This window comes from Tamandua tetradactyla, chromosome 3 (genome assembly GCF_023851605.1).
Source record: "Tamandua tetradactyla isolate mTamTet1 chromosome 3, mTamTet1.pri, whole genome shotgun sequence".
In the NCBI taxonomy this organism is placed as follows: Eukaryota; Metazoa; Chordata; class Mammalia; order Pilosa; family Myrmecophagidae; genus Tamandua; species Tamandua tetradactyla.
Window position 1 is genome coordinate 144,472,577 of NC_135329.1, and position 12,964 is coordinate 144,485,540.

The 12,964-nt window shown below is 40.4% G+C and overlaps 1 long non-coding RNA gene across 1 annotated transcript; it reads left to right on the forward strand.

The window, feature by feature from the left end:
• The first annotated feature begins 781 nt into the window (after positions 1-781).
• On the forward strand, positions 782-8,533 carry LOC143676386 (uncharacterized). Its single transcript, XR_013172051.1, has 3 exons — positions 782-947; positions 7,107-7,203; positions 8,328-8,533. It is a non-coding gene; the product is annotated as an uncharacterized LOC143676386 (long non-coding RNA).
• The last annotated feature ends 4,431 nt before the right edge of the window (positions 8,534-12,964 follow it).

Genomic DNA, 12,964 nt, shown 5'->3' on the forward strand with positions numbered 1-12,964 from the left:
TCCGGGGAAGAAAAAAGACAAAAACAACAACACAGACTGCCCAGGCAGCTGTGACAAATACCATACAAAGAGCTGGCTTAACAACAGGAATTTTTTTTAACAACTGGAATTTATTGGCTCACGTTTTGGGGAGGCTGGAAGTCCAAATCCAAGGTGTCTGCACGGCTTTGCTTTCTCCCCCAAATTTATAGGGTTCTGGTGTTGGCTTGCTGCTATTCTGGGGATCTTTGGCTCTACCCGTGACCCCTGGTGCTCTCTCTCTTTCCTTGCCTCTGCTCTTCTGCTTTGTGCTGACTTCCGGCTTCTTGCTCCTCTGGCTGCCTCCAAATTCCCTCCCTTATAAGGCCTCTAGTCATAGGGATTAAAGACATCCTCATCCAGTTTGTCCACACCTAAATAGGACTATAGAAGATCCTATTTACAAAGAGTCCATACCTTAATTGATAGGATACCTTCAAAGGGTCCTATTTACACATGGGTTCACGTCCACAGCGACAAGGATTTTTTGGGGTATTTAATTCAATCTACCAGAAGTTGGAAGAGGAAAAGAATTTAAAAAGGAAAATTTAGGTTTCTACAAGACAAAGAGAAACATAAATATGGAGGACTCTCAACTTTCCCAACCTCATCAAAGGGACCAAAAATCCCCACCAAAATACCTGGATGTAAGGACCCAGAGCCCAGGCCCTGCCCCTCTGCCATTTTGAGGGCAAGTCACATGACCAGGACAGATGTTAACGGTCAAAGAATGTAAACCCCCACCCCTAATAACCAAATCTCAGGACAGTCTGCGGAAACTCCACTGTAACCAGACCTCACAGAGACTGTTAAACTTTCTAAGCTGTTCCTGGGCATGTCTCTCTCTCTCTTTTCCTATCTTGGCTTTAGGCAGAGCACAGACTTTTATCTCCCAACTGGACACGGTCGGGATGGTCTTCCTCCAGCCGGTAAGCCCCTAATTAAACAAGCACGTGGGTGGTCTTTTGTCTAGTGTGTCCTTTGTTCTCAGGGGGTTGTGCTGGGCTGAAACACTGCACTTTGTTATACCAATATAAGATGATGCCATTAAACCAGGAATCTTGAAAACACTCCAATACCATGCAAATTAACAACTAGAAAGTGAAATCTACCTAGAGCTGTTGCAAAAATCAGGAAATAGAATTTCACACCTTTCAACTGAAGAAAATTCTCCCTAACAAAACAACCACGAAACAGAATAAAATTGTAAGTTAAAATATCAAACAGAATTAAACATATGAAAAAGGCATTTATAGATATGAAAACTACTTTAAACCAGAAATACAAAAACTAAAAATAAAATGGACAAAAAAACAGGGACAAAAGTATCTCAGAAAGAAAGAGTAAAGTACAAAGTGTCCAAGGGAGAATAGCCTCAAATAAAGGGACATTGAAGAAAGATACAAAACAATGAAGAGAAGGGAAATGGCATAAAGAAATAAGTAAAAAAGGATCAAAGGAAAGAGCCAGAAATGGAAGACAGGCAAAAAAGGAATAATATTCAAGCTATCAGAGTCCCTGAAGAAGAAAAACAAAACAATAAAATTAAGCTATTATTTAAAACTATAATCTAAGACACTTTTACAGAAATGGAAAGAGTCCTGTGTCTACAAATTCCAAGTTGCATACGAGTACCTGAAAAACTTCACCCAGAATGATCAAATTCCAAGATATATCCTAGTAAAACATTATATTTCAAAGAGAAGAACGAAACCCTTAAGCCGTCCAAGCAAAAAGATTTAAAAAACTTATAAAGTTAAAAGACCAGAGTGACATCAAAGTTTTCAAAACCAACCTACAAAGCAAGACAGCAATGGAGTAGCATTTTTTCAAAAGCTTAATGAAAAAAGGTGTGAAGCAAGGATTTTACTTCTAGCCATGCTATCCTTCAAATATCAAGCATGTAGAAATAGCAGCTTATAAGAACTTAGGAAATTATGTGCCATTTGCCCTTTTTTGAGGAACTTCTAGAGGATAAGCTTCATAAAATCAAGTGATGATTGGAAGAACTTCGGTAAAAGAACTGGTGGTGAGCATTTAAAAGTATATAAATGCACATCCACTGGGATTGAATCATGTCCCCCACCCCTCCCTGTACAAGAGACATGTCCATGTCCCAAGCCCGGTGCTGTGGGTGTGGTCCCATTTGTAGATGGGACCTTTGAGGATGCTATTAGTTAAGAGGTGGCCAAACTGAATGAGGGTCAGATTAATCCAGTATAGCTCAAGTCCTTATAAGCAGGGGAAATTCAGGAAGCAGTTATTCAGGAGACGCTAGAGGAGGAGATAGAAGACAGAGCACCATGTGATGGAGGCAGAATTGCATCGACGGCCGAGGTACACCAAGAACTGCTGTCAAGCCACCACTCTGGAGAAAGCCCCGCCATGCTGACAGCTTGATTTTGAACTTACAGCCTCCAAACTGTGAGCCAATGAATTCCTATTGTTTAAGTTAATCAGGGTGTGGTATGTACCTTAGCCGCCTTGGAAAACTAAAAGGACATGTAAGGCTAAAACAAAAGTGATGACAAGAATAGGCAACAATATACAAATGTTATATTTTGTTATGAAATAGAAAAATTATTTCAGAATAAAAAGTTAAAAAATATAATTTATGACTGCCCCATATATGTCATTTATGAAAGTGGAATTGCTTTTATGGGAGCAAGTAACAGTAATATTTCAGAATTTAAAACTTAAGGCCCTGGAAGTGAAAAAGAGAAATAGAGAAGCATAGGCAGCATGCCTAGAAGAATTGCTCTAAGAGCAAATCTAATAATAAATGGTGTCATGGAATGGAGTAAAGGCCATTGAACTTTGAATGCAAATTCCTAGTGACACTGGCCACCTGGTAAGTGAATCAGGATCACTGACCACTCTTCAGGGCCTGGGACCCGAGCAGGGCTGGTCCCAGGGCAGTGCTGGCCAGCCTGGGTGCAGTACCTATCTCAATTTCTCCACTACCTGTTCCAAACTGCTCATCTCATTCCCTCCCCCAACACCAAAGCATATTTCCCAGGTGAATTCACATTAAGCTATAGATCAAGAACACAGTCAAAAAAATAATATGTCACCCCCAAGAGAACCTCTTTTGTTGCTCAGATGTGGCCTCTCTCTCCAGCCAACACAACAAGCAAACTCACCGCCCTCCCCTTGTCTATGTGGGACATGACTCCCAGGGGTATGGACCTACCTGGCAACGTGGGACTGAAATCCTAGGACGAGCTGGGACTCAGCAGCAAGGGATTGAGAAAACCTTCTTAACCAAAAGGGGGAAGAGAGGAACGAGTCAAAATAAAGTGTCAGTGGCTGAGAGATTCCAAACAGAGTCGACAGGCTATCCTGGAGGTTATTCTTACGCATTAAGTAGATATCACCTTGTTAGTCAAGATGTAATGGAGAGGCTGGAGGGAACTTCCTGTTCCAGTAGTCATGTTTCTTGAGGATGACTGAATAATGATATAGCTTTTACAATGTGACTGTGTGATTGTGAAAACCTTGTGTCTAATGCTCCTTTTATCTAACTTATCAACAGATGAGTAAAACATATGGAATAAAAATAAATAATAGGGGGAAAAATGTTAAAATAAATTTAGTAGATTGAAATGCTAGTGATCTATGAAAGGGTGGGGTAAGGGGTATGGTATGTATGAATTTTTTTCTGTTTTCTTTTTATTTCTTTTTCTGAATTGATGCAAATAGTCTAAGAAATGATCATGATGATGAATATGCAACTATGTGATGATATTGTGAATTACTGATTATATATGTAGAATGGAATGATCATATGTTAAGAATGTTTGTATTTGTTTGTTGTTATATATATTTTAAAAAATTTAAAAATTAATAAAAAAATATGGTGCTTTGTGGGATCAACAATTACATTCTGACCAAAAGGGGGAAAAGAAGTGTAATTAATAACTTATCAGTGGCAGAGAGAGTTCAAATAGAGTCGAGAGACTACTTTGGAGGTTGTTCTTATTCAAGCTTCAGACAGACATTGCTACCTACCATAACCTGCCAACCCCCAACCAGGACCATCCCAGCCAATCCTAAAGAACACCTAGGGCAATATATAAGATTCCACAAGGGTTCCAGGCACTAGAGTAACTTTGTAGAAACCTACAACATCCAGATGGTCCTTGGTCCAGATAAGTTCTGAAACCTAGTCCAGCCTCTCCAGAGCATCAGATAATTCCATCTCCCTACCCCGTATTAGTCACAGATCCTTCCAAAATGAAAAATTTAGAATTGCCACAGCTCAAACAACCCCAAAGAGAGGTATGGAAAGATCAAAAGTGATGGTAGAATTATACATAGAAGATGGGACTTTAACAAATGAATATGAATGCTGAATCATTAAATTGATATCTCTTAGTCTTCAGTATTTTACAGCAGCTGGACTAAAAACTAAGATTGCGAAATTGTATCCCAAGTCAAAGTCTGAAATACGTTCTACAACTAATTGTGGTGCTGTGCTTTGAAAATTATAGCTTTTTTGTATATATGTTATTGTTCACAAAAAAAGAAGGAAAAAAAGTTGATTGTGATGATAAAAAAAGTATTTAAGCCCTCTAGTCTCCTATATTCTGGGGCAACTAGAAGGAAAAATCTGAGAGGATCATATGGTAGCCCCTGACAAACTCTGGGATCTGTCCTGTAACTACTTGTTGAAGAGTGCTTTGAAAATTGTTGCTTTTTATTTCTTTGCTTTGTATATATGTTATGCTATACAGTAAAAAATGTTAAAAAAATAATGATATGGTGCTTGAGAAGTTGGTACTACACTTTTACTTGATACTTATTTTCTAGGTATATGTATGAACCCTAGGAATGCTTTTTTTAAAATTTTTTTTATTTATTTAAAGAGTGCACCAAAGACCCTGCCCCTGACCTCCTTTTCTGGGTGAGCCACAGACTGTGAGCAGTTACTATAACTATTCCAACAATGGCTTTAAGCGCCATCAGCAAAATCTGAAGAAAAACAATCCCTGTTCTTAAATACGGAGGGTGGCAATTTTGCAATTTCATATTGAGATAGTCTATTTGCTAATATTTTGTATTGTGTTATTAGCTATTTATAATTTGTAGGAAACATTTCCTTTCTTTTTCTGTTTTTAGAGGCAAACACAATTTTAAAATGTCCTTATATTTTCTCCTTGCTTATGTTCCAAACTATTTGCACAAACTAAATTGTTCTAATTTTCATGATTCAGATTTACTGGGCAGTTTCCTTCAACTTCTATTGTCACAAAACAGTGTATAAAAATAAAAAATGCAGACATAAATACCAGAAAAAACGACTAATGACTTGAAAGTGGCCACCTTTAAGGAGTGGGCTTGGTGGTGGGGAAAGCGGTGGTGGAATTGGGAGGCTGCTGGTTTTTAATAGGTCTATCATTATTATTTGATTTTAAACAATGATTATGCATTATATTGATACTTAAAAAGTAAGTTTTAGAACTGCTTAAGTAAGTCTTGCCTCATGCTTTATGATATGAACCAAATGTTCCTTATTGTCAGAAAGAGGCCATATCTTGAAGCAGTCCAATATATATTTGCTTATACTATACATTTGATGATTCGCTCCTTTAGGAAAGGTGCAATTTGAGATTAAGTATTAGGCTCTTTTGTCTCGGAAATAGGGCCTTGGCAACAACAAGGTGCTTATTAAATATTTATTAATGAGTAAGAGCAAGATTCAGTACATACTTTTGAAATTTAAAAAAAAAAGACATCTAGAAACCAGATTTATCAGATGATATTTCAGAGTACAGGTATAAAACTGCAACCAACCCTACCCTAAGTGTCTGGAACTCATCAAAAGGGGATCCCTCAGGTGACTTGGAGGAGTGACCCCACTTTACAAAATTTAGCTCTACATGTTAGAATGTAAAAGTTGACAGTCTTGCAGAAATCCCTTTAACACAATAGGTACCCAAAATGATTGTTAAATTTTCAGAAATCATCACTTGTAATATGTGCCTTTATGGGTGATGATATTCCTCTTTTAGAGCTGAACTGATGCCTGTTAGTTTATAACTTCCCCAAAGGAGACTTTTCTTTCTTGTCACTTGAAAAAAAAGATAAAGTCTTAGAGAAGGGGAGTCAGGCAAAACTTTCTTTTGGAAAGTATTTTCATAGCTTATTAAATGAAATTTATTGGAGGGCTTGGGATCAGTGCTGAGTACCAAAAGGAGGACAACCAGTGCAGAGTATTTGTACTACCAACTCAACAAATAGGAAGAGATACTGCAGCTCATAGTTTCTCAACATATTTGTCCTCTAAGTTGAAACCATTATGCAAAAAACAATGGGGGAAGGAAGAAAAATATATGGACAGGAGGCAAAAGAGAAACAGGAAAGAAAAGAGGGCGGTGACACAGATATACCTACTGGAAGCCATGATGAACTCAGTGTAACTAACCCAATCATTAATTTTTTAAAAAGGAGAATCTCTGCCCAAACAAATATGAAAAGAACAGTCTCTTTAACTTGATACCATTTTCCTTCAATGATCAAAAAGGCATTTATTTCAGGTCCATTTTCCTTGGTTGGGTCATTCTGGGAAGCTTTCCTTGCTCCTCATCCTCCAACCCAATACATCAAATTCGATCCAGGCATCTCTCTCATAGCACTTGCTGGCATAGCCCTATTGCATGGATGTGATTGCCTGCATATTTGCCATATCTATCACTAAGTTGCAAGCTCTGGGAAGGGGCCGTTCTATTTTGCTTCATCGTTGAATGCCCTTTGCTCAGTGCTGCTTGGCACATAAATGGATGCTTGCTACATATTTGCTGAATAAATGGATGAGTGGATTTTACTATCCTTTTTTACTTTATATCCATAGGAGCATGTGTCTGGACACAACATGCATTCACTGAAGACTTGACTCCAACAATAAAGTAGTGACTTTGGCAACCAGTCAGAGCTCTCTAGACAGAGGAAATAAGAGAGTGGATATCTCCCGGCTCAGGAGAGCTTAAGACAGGTCTTAAGAGCAACTACACAGATCCTGGAGCCAATGAGACAAAGGTAAAAATCTAGGATTAACTTCAGGAATTGACACTTCTCTTTCTTTTCAGTTACCGTTGGCTCATTGCCTAAGCTATGAAGCAACTCAGGGGAAATATAAATTACAGCAAGAAACTGGACTCTATCCTTCACCTGGCAACAGACTTAGTAAGTCTGCCTTATTTCCAAGTGGTTTGTGCTACCTGGATATGTGATCCCTATTGTCTTAGACTATAATTACCCTGAGAGTTTTTCATCCTCATTGATAACAGTTTTGTAGCATTTGTATTAGTTACTCTATTTAATTCAAGGGGAAAGGAGGTGGGAGGGACAGAGCCAGGAGTCAAAAGAAGGCTCTGTGCTGCTCTAGACTGGGACAATGTCCTTATTTATTACATAATGCTACCACAGTCCCAGTAGAGATGATGCTTCTGATCAGTAGTTGCAGACATGTATGTTAGGGGTCATTTTATTATTTAATTTTAATTTTTATTGGTGTAACAGGAATAGAGTTGTTCCAGTTTATTCATATTCCCTTTCCTGATTCCCTTTGTCAGATCTGGCATACTTTTGGGAAGCAGTAGTTCCTAAGCATGGAACTATAAGTATTGGGCTCCATTCTTGATTTCTATTATTCATTCAATGAATATTTATTGAGCACCTATAATAGGGCATTGTTTTAGATGCTGGGAAAATAACAGTAAATAAAACAGAGATCATATTCTAGGAAGATAGACAACAAATATAACAAATAAGTAAACTGTATATAATGTCCAAATATGAGAAGTGATATGAAAGAGAAAAATCAGGGTAATGGGTATGGGGAGTGTCAGTGGGCAGGGAGGGGTTCTGCAATTTTAAATAGGGAAGTCGTTAGAGGCCTTATTGAAAGTCAACATTTGTGTAAGGACTTGAAGGTTGTAAGGGAGTGAGTTCTGCCAGTATCTGGGAGAAGAGAGTTCAGCCTTACGGAGGCCCTGAGATGGGAACAAGGCTAGCATATTTGAGGAACAGCAAAGAGGCCATTGTGGCTAAAGTGGAAAGAGTGGTGGGGGCGTGGGTGTAGGTAGATTTGATATTACAGAAGTAATGAAGGCTCAGATCATGGGGTGGGGGGATGCGTTTGGAGGCTGCTGGTTTTTACTGCAGATGAAATAGGGAGCCATTGGGAGACTGTGAGCAGAGGAGTGACTTGATCTAATTAATATTTGTAAGTCTGGCTGCTGTGTTGAGAAAGATCTCTAGGGGGTATGACAGAGATGGCCAACAAATCCATTGTCTTTCTTCCACAGTGTGGCGATGTCATTGGGAAGCAGCTGGCCAGTTAGGGATATTTCCCATCTCTTTTTTGCATGCAGGTGTGGTCATGTGACCAGAAGCAGCCATCAACATGGGGAATGCCTGACTGTCTTGTGGAGAGCTGTTTTGTAGACCTGAACTTAGCCCTGGACTGTTACATAAGAAAGAAATAAACTTCTTGTTCTTTAATCCACTGAGATTTGGGGGTTCATTTATAACTACAGTCTAGCCTACTGTCTTAGTTTCCTAGGGCTGGCAATAACAAAATACCACAAACTGGATGGCTTAAAATAATGGAAATTGATAGCCTCTCAGTTCTGGAGGGTAGAAGGTGTCAGAAGGGTCATCCTCCTTTGGAAGTATCTTGGGAAGAATGTCTTCCATGACTCACACCTGGCTTCTGGTGCTAGCTGACAATCTTTGGTATTCCTTGGCTGTGGCATGACTCAATCTCTGTCTTTGTCTTCACACGACTGTCTTCTCTCTGTCAGTCAGTACTCTTCTCCCCTACTTATGAGGATACCAGTGAGCTTGGGTTAAGGACCCAACTCCAATATGATCTTATTTTAACTGGTCTAATTCCATCTGTAACAACTCTATTTCCAAATAACTTCACATTTTGAGGTAGCAGGAAGTAGGATTTCAACATATTTTGGGGGGTGGGGTGGGGAACACAATTCAGCCCATAATACATACCTTCAGACACAGGTGAAGGCCAAAAACTGGAAGACCAGGAGGAGGTTATTGCGGTAGTGTAGGTAAGAGATTGTGGTGGTTTGAACCAAAGGGGGCAGTGGTGGAGGTAGCAAAAAATGAAACAGATTTTGAAGGTAGAATCCACATAACTTTGTGACACACTGGATATGGGGTCAAAGAGAAAAAGAAGAGTCAAATTTGACTTCGTGGTCTTTGGGGTGATATATTGTAAAGCTGGAGAGGGCAGCAGATGGAACAGGTATAATTGGAGTTAAGTATAATTGGAGTTAAGTTTGGGATGTGTTAAATTTGAGATGTTTATTAGCGTCTAACTGAAGATGTAAAGTGGATACATGGTATGATGGTTAGGTTCTGTTGTCAACTTGGCCAAGTGATTATGCCCAGCTGTCTGGTCAGGCAAGCACTGGCCAGACCATTGCTGCAAGGATATTTCATGGCTAGTATATTAAATCATCAATCTGTTGATTGTATCTGTGGCTGATTACATCCACAATGAGATAATCCAACCAGCTGAAGGCTTTTAAGGTAGAAGAGACTCTTTCATTGCTTCTTCAGTCAGCCAGCCTTTCCTGTGTTATTCGTCCAGACCCTTCATCAGAGCTGCCAGCTTCAGAGCCTGACGGATTTTGGACACTTCCATTCCCACAGCAAGAGACACCTTTATAAATCTCATATTTATGGGTATCTCTTTTGGTTCTGTTACTCTAGGGAACCCTAACACACATGGATATATAGGCTTAAATTCAGGGAGCTGTCTGGCCAGAAATATTAATTTGGAGTCCTCAGTGTATAGATTCTATTTAAAATCCTGGTTCTGGTTGGATGAGATCACAGAGGGGTTAAAGGACTGAGCACAGGGGCACTTTATCATTAAAAGTGTAGGGAAATGAGGAGAAATTAGCAAAGGCAGCCAAGTAGGAGGAACCATTGAAAAAGAAAGAAGGTTGATGTAGTGGAAAACTGACTTTCTATGCTAGAATGTGCAGATCTCCATGCTAGATACAGAGCTCACAGCCAGAAGGAAGATCAGAATGGTTTTTTTGCCTCTCAAGAGCATGTAAAGTAAAGATTGTGATGAGAGCAATCTTAGAGGCCTAAAGAGACAGGAAAGAGTGTGCATTGGCATAAATGCCACAGTGGTGGCAAGTTGGGAAATATTTGGATTCTGTCCTTGGAAGGGGAAGGGAGATGAAAATTTTTGAGCAATAGAGATAATCAATCAGTTCTTTATTTTAGAGAAAGAACTGGTGGCTGAGTGGAAGAAGGCTTTTCAGGAGAAGGTGAATACTTTGTAGGTATTTATGAGACCAGTAAACCAATCTGGAGATGCATCAATCTTCTGCAGTGGCCCTGGGGATCAGAACCACAGCTGCTGGGACTAAGGAGCAGACTGGGAGTGCAGTCTTCCCTTCTAGACCTAGTCCTTCACCTGTTTCTTTTACCTTAGCAAGTGGTGTCATTATCTACTCAGTTACTCATTCCAGAACTGTGGTAGTTAGATTCAGTTGTCAACTTGGCCAGGTGAAGGTGCCTAGTTCTGTTGCTGTGGGCATGAGCCAATGGTACGTGAACCTCATCTGTTGCTCATTACATCTGCAGTTGGCTAGGAGGTGTGCCTGCTGCAATGAATGATGTTTGATTTAATTGGCTGGTGCTTAAATGAGAGACTCAACGTAGCACAGCCCAAGCAGCTCAGCATACCTCATCTCAGCATTCGCCGCTCAGCCCAGGCCTTTGGAGATGAAGAAAGAAATCACCCTGGGGAAAGTTGTTGGAACCTAGAGGCCTGGAGAGAAGGCCGGCAGAGACCATCCTGTGCCTTCCCACGTAAGAAAGAACCTCAGTTGAAAGTTAGGTGCCTTTCCTCTGAAGAACTAACAAAATAAATCCCCTTTTATTAAAAGCCAATCCATCTCTGGTGTGTTGCATTCTGGCAGCTAGCAAACTACAGCAGTGATCTAGAAATAATAGCCTAGTAAGATGAAAAGCTCTGGCTGATGTGAAGATGCAGGCATTTGAAAGATATGGGGGAAACAAAGATGAAGAGGACAGCAGAACTGGCTAATTATTGCTAGGTTGCTTTGACTCCCTGCAGCAGGATAATGGGAAACTAAGGGCAATTTGCAAGCCCTTAAAGGCTGTGAGAGCCAGAGGGCCTCTATGATGGCTTATGAAGAGACCCTCATCTCCTGCAGTGGGAGAGAATATGGAGCTGGGGCACATTCAGGAAGGTCTTTTATACCAAGGTCATCGCCTTGGTTGGGCAAATGTTGATCCTAAAACATGAGATGGGGACTCTGGTTGGATGCCTCTGAGGATTTTGGCTTTAAAGACTTCCTAGAAGTCTGAGACTGAAGAGGTCTCCCTTCTACCTAGCAATAGTTTGCCCTTCCTTTGAACAGGAAGACTTGGCAGATGCCTCTTCCCCACAAGAGAATAGGCACCCTGCTCTGAAGCTGCCCACTGCTCTTTTGGTCATGAGGCATATATGGACTTAGAAACCAGTTTGCATTCACAGTTCTTTTACAGTTTTGTCTCAGGGCTATGTTAATTTTCCTGCCCTCTGTCATAACATAGTCCAGAGGGATCTGAACCACCTGTCATCCCACAGAGCATCACACAGTTCCATGACATCAGGACATACTATTGCTCCAACAAGATGAGCAAGAGGTGGCAGTAAATTGGAGGTCTTGGTAAGAATACATGCATTCTAGAGGGTGTGAGGTATACTCTATGAAGATTCAGGGACCTGCTATTTCAGCAGTTTTTATGGGCCTAATGGTCAAAGGCATCCTGGGATATACCCACAAGAGTAAAAGACAAATTCTTACCTTTTGTATCCCACACCACAAAGAAGGAAGCATAATTACCTACAGGCCTCTTTGGGTTATGCAGGCAATACATTCTATACCTAGGAATACTATTCCAGTACTTACACTGGGTAACATAATCCATATACTGATGACAACTTTGAGTAGGACCTAAAGGAGTCCCAGGCTGTGGTACAAACAGCTCTGCAAATAGAGTCATATGATCTGGAAGACATATGGTGTTGGAGTTATCAGTGGTGGGAAGGATGCAAGGTAGAGTTTATGGCAAGCCCCAATGGGAGAATCACAAGAACAAGATTCTAGAGCAAGGCCATGGCATCTGCAGAAGATAATAAATATATGGTTTTTAATAGCTCCTGGCAAGTTATTGGAATCTTGTAGAGATAGAACATTTTGTCAAGGGGCTCCAAGTAAGTTCCTAATTAGTGGTGCTCCATGCATCTGAAACTACCCAATTATGATCTGGGTTGTGCTGCAGTCATCAGATGGACCTGGCAGCAATCCACCCAAAGATGGAATGGGTATATCTGAGATCAACCCAAGCAGAACTAGAGGGAACAAATAATGCTGTGTAAGCAGGAGGCACAGATCCCCATGCCTCCCATCAGAGTTTCACTAACCCCTCCTCCCCCTAGCTTGCACTAATGGCCATTTGGGAATGTCATATGATGAGTAATAAGAGTAATAACCAGAGCTTGATTTACAGATGGGCCAGTTCAATATGTAGGTGCAAGCCAAAAATGGATAAGGTTGCATTACAGCCATACTCAGGGGAGAACTTGAGTGTCAGAAAGATGATGGGGAGGGAAAAGTTTTCCCAACGGGCAAGGTATTAGTGGTACAGTTGGTCACTCACTTTGTGGGGGAAAGAAAGTGAACCAAAACAATTCCATATATAGATTTCTAGGTGTGGAAATAACTTGGCTGGTTGATCAGGGGTCTGGAGGGAAAGGAACTGGAAGATTGAAGACGAGACCATCTGGGGTTGAGACATGTGGGTGGACATCGGGGAAGGGGTATGAAGTGTGAAAATTTCTGAATCATACATTCATATCTACTAGACAGCATCAACCTTGGAGGAT